The sequence below is a fragment of the Abramis brama genome (assembly GCF_963993115.1).
Source record: "Abramis brama genome assembly, chromosome: 14".
In the NCBI taxonomy this organism is placed as follows: Eukaryota; Metazoa; Chordata; class Actinopteri; order Cypriniformes; family Leuciscidae; genus Abramis; species Abramis brama.
This window is the reverse complement of record NC_139976.1, coordinates 1,005,664-1,010,216: the sequence shown is the minus strand read 5'-3', so window position 1 is coordinate 1,010,216 and position 4,553 is coordinate 1,005,664. Positions and strand designations below refer to the sequence as shown.

Below are 4,553 nucleotides of genomic sequence, written 5' to 3'. Positions count from 1 at the left end.
CTGGTTGTGGGTGAGGTTAGTGCTCATGTCTTCAGTTGTGATGGTCTCCTCAGTTCTTGTAGAGATTCTGAGATTCACCACAGAGGAACAGAGAGAGCGAAGGGTCTGGAAATGAACAACTAACCAGAATCTGCTCATTCTGTCACTGTAAATGGCAGGAGGGATTATACACTTTATATATAACATACAAAATATACTCAGCATGTGAACACTTCTAACTCACGCTCAATTTCAAGTGTTTATGTCTGCGAAAGCACAGCTTTAACCTTGAGACGAATCTAAAGTCCTGAATACAAGAGCACACACACAAAAGCCTGAAGGATCAAATCATCTATACACTTATTATTATTATTATTCATCTGATGATATGAATCATTTCCATTTCACTTAACACTCGCAATAGAGATTTTTCCTTTACAAGAGACTCTTTCTTCACGGTGAAAGGCTTTTGTCGTTTGCCTTTGAGACACCCTTGGAAGAGTATGCGAATCCTTGGGTCCATCATTAATATGAGTTCAGTTAGAGCTGGATTATGTTTGAGGCTGTAATTGCAGTCGTACACCAGTGATACTTTATCATATATCACAAATATCACTCGCACAAACAAATACAGAACCTCTGGATGACTATTATATAACACAGGACATCTGTACAGTGGTGTTTACAACATTCTCTGGAGATGTGCATACATTTATTAATAATTATTTAATGTTGTTTATGAATTTCTGTGACTTTCATGACATTTCATTGTGTTCAGACTTATATGCAAATGAGAACCACATTAAAAGAGCCACTCCAGAGAATGATTCACTCACAAATCATCCTGATCACAAACTCTTCCGCCTCTAAACTTCACTTCAGGCTGTCTAGGTCACGTGTGTTCTGGACGCTTCAATAAATGTTGTTTTTGTACAAAAATGCACATGTTGATGGAATTTAAGTTTCTCTAATCCCAATCATCTGAGTAGAACCCTTGAGATTAAACATGTTTTAGCAGATGCTTTTATCCTTAAGAACACAGAATGACCTCGAATCGAATTCAGTGTGAAAATCTTCAACATTTATGCTCATTTAATTCTGTTTAAACACCTGTTCACCTTCAGCCTTAATTCCCTCAACAGAACAGCACAAACATCTGAACATCTTAGTGAACACCACCAAACCACAAACCACGATGATCAGAGATCATTCATTTTCTACATCTTCACACAGGACCATCATCATCATCATCATCACACTGCAGATTGCTGATGTTCACAATATGATTCCACAAGACAAACACTGAACATCTGAATCGAAATTATGCAATACACTTATAATTACCAGAAATGCCATGATAATTTGATACCATGGTAAACGATCACCGGTTTTATATGGGTTACTATTAAAAACATGGTATTACCATTATAGGCTACATATCCAAAAAAAATAAAAAAAATAATAATAACTATGGTATTACCATGGTACTTTTTGTTAGTAACATTGGCACAAAAAAATGTTTTATATTCAATTAATAAAACATCCCATTCATAGTTTAAGCTACAATTTATATCCGAATGTACAATAAACTTCTCAAATCTCCTTTTTCCTCTCTCTCTCTCTCTCTCTCTCTCTCTCTCTCTATATATATATATATATATATATATATAATAAACACACTGTGAATCCCGATCAGATCAATGCGACTCGATCGATCGATCAGAGCCCGTTCAGACCCGTTGAGACCCGTTCAGTCAGTCGGTTCTGGTCTTACCGTTAATGTCTGCTGTCAGTCAGCGGTGAGTTCATGAGCTCTTCTTCCTCCGGGAGATCGTCCTCCTCACAAACCTTCACACAGAACCGAGAAACTTCATCATCTTCATCATCATCGGGCGAAAAATCCAAACCGAACCGAACCGGCTCCGGTATCCGGACCGAGCGCGTGTATGTGCGCGCGCCACAGGAGGAGGAAGCGCGCGAGTGTTTGTGTTCCGCTCTTCCTCACTCTCGCTTTCACCTCACACACACACACACACACACACACACACACACACACACACACAGTTCTTCATCAAGGCGGGGTCTGGAGTCGCCCAACCCAATGACACAACACACCACCCACCTCTATAACACACACAATCACACACAGACACACACACACACTTACTCTCTCTCTCTCTCTCTCTCTCTCTCACACACACACACACACACACACACACACACTTACTCTCTCTCTCTCTCTCTCTCACACACACACACACACACACACATACATTCTCTCCCACACAAACAAACACACTTACACACACGCTCTCTTTCTCACACACATTCTCTCACACACTTTTTCTCCCTCACATGCACACACAAACACACACACACTCACTCGCTCACACACTCTCACACACACACTACTCACAAACACACACACACACACACACACACACTTACACACACTCTCACTCTCTTTCTCTCACACACATTCTCTCTCTCTCACACACACACACACCATCACTCACACACACACACACACTTTCTCTCACACACACACACTTACACACACTCTCTCTCTCTTTCTCTCACACACATTCTCTCTCACACACACACACACTTTCTCTCACACACACACACACTTACACTCTCTCTCTCTCTCTTTCTCTCACACACATTCTCTCACACAAACTTCTATATGAATATATGTTTGAAATATATATGAAACCCCTTCTGAAAATCTACATGAGAGGATGCGATCACTGATAGTGTGTGAATGCGTCTCTGATGATAGTTGAGTTATTAGATCACACTCTCAGTGTTGTCTGTGTAAAGCAGATTTCATTCTCTGGATGGATAACTGTAAGTGTGTCAGATGAGCGGAGCGGGAGTGTATATTATAAGCTCAAGTACAGTTGACATGAATTATTCACACACGTCTTCTGTCATGTAAATTTTTAATGACGACAGCCGTCAGATTAATCCATATCTGTATTCCTCTGGGCGTCTTCAACATGTATCTCATATTATATAGGCTACTGTACAGCACTGAGAGAATCACGACAACTGACTCTGTGTTGTTAAGGGAAGTTTAATCTTCATATTTTCATATTCACTGACCATCACAAAAATAATTTACAAAAGTAAATCATAAGAATAATGTTCTGACTGAACATTACTCTGAGGTTTGTGATTTAATCTCTAACTAGTGAGAGTTTAGCTGTGAGGAAACTGCAAAATGTGACGTTTTTCCTCTGTTTTTTTGTCTTTTTTGCAAAATGATAAGATAAAAAGGTCTTCTTTTCTGATAAATGCATCAAAATGAAGTGAGTTTGGTCAGAAAAATGAACTTAATTCAAAAGGAAACAAAGATTTTTTTCTGACCTTGTTGGCAGATTTATGTTCATAAACTCACTTCATTTTGATCAGTCAAATTCATTCACACACATCAAAATGGCACTTTTTAAACACACTGAACACGGTTCTCTGCGTAACACACAACAATCTGACATAAAGTCACATGATTGCCATTTCAGAACACTGCCACTCAAAATGACACTCCGAGATCTGATTGGCCGATACATGTGTCACCTGACCAAACACCTCAGTGGTTCACTGTTAAACACTTCAATCTTTTCAGTTTACTGTTTTCTGTGAGCATATTTGTGTTCAGTCCGGTGTAAATATATGTTGCACTGACTTGTTTGGTGAAAAATAAAAAAATAAATGTTTCAACAGCATGTGTGTGTATCTGCAAATATTTCTGTGCATGTGACCAATCTGAAGAATTTTCGAGAATTTGAACTATTCAAATGAATATAAATTCATATGAAACTATATATGAATGAAGTGCCATCTCATCATCTCTTATTTGATAATGCTGTGTGTAGTTTTGGTTGCAGTGCTTCATTCTGCAGGATATATGAGGTATTTTGCAGTTTGGGTGTGTGGTTTTGTGAACTGTGATTAAACCAGCCTAGTTTGCAAAATTGTGTGTTATCAGTTGGAAAACACTAATATCTTCAGTCTATATGTCTATATGTGTCATAGACTGTGGTCTTGATCTAAGAGTGTTTAGATATCTGTGCTGGAAAACCTCATGACAGAAGTCTGATGTTTGTTTGCATGAACCTCATGGAGATGCAGATGTTTCTGACGGAGGGTTTTGCAGATGTTTCAGATTTCTGAGACCTTCGTTCATCTGTCAGTCTGAACTACTGACCGCTTTCCTTTCCCAGTGTTTCTGCTCAGGCCTGCAGATCACAGACCGTTGGAGAGTTTATCTCTATGATTCGTTTCATATTGTGTGTGCGTGTGTGTGTGTGTGTGCGTGTGAGAGAGAGTTTGAGTGAGAATGAATATGTGTGTGAGTGTTTGTGTGTGTGTGTGTGTGTGTGTGTGTGTGAGAGAGAGAGAGTTTGAGTGAGAATGAATATGTGTGTGAGTGTTTGTGTGTGTGTGTGTGTGTGAGAGAGAGAGAGAGAGAGAGAGAAAGAGAGTTTGAGTGAGAATGAATATGTGTGTGAGTGTTTGTGTGTGTGAGTGTGAGTGAGTGTGTGTGTTTTTTCGTATTGTGTGTGTGTATG

At 39.2% G+C, this 4,553-nt stretch overlaps 1 protein-coding gene across 1 annotated transcript in view; it reads right to left on the bottom strand.

Annotated features, from left to right (window-relative positions):
- Nucleotides 1-1,995, bottom strand: part of ctbp2l (C-terminal binding protein 2, like) — a 45,241-nt gene extending 43,246 nt beyond the window's left edge. The window contains exon 1 of the mRNA XM_084135007.1: nt 1,754-1,995. The gene's annotated coding sequence lies outside the window, so the exon portion shown is untranslated. The remainder of the gene's footprint in view (nt 1-1,753) is intronic.
- Nucleotides 1,996-4,553: the final 2,558 nt, after the last annotated feature.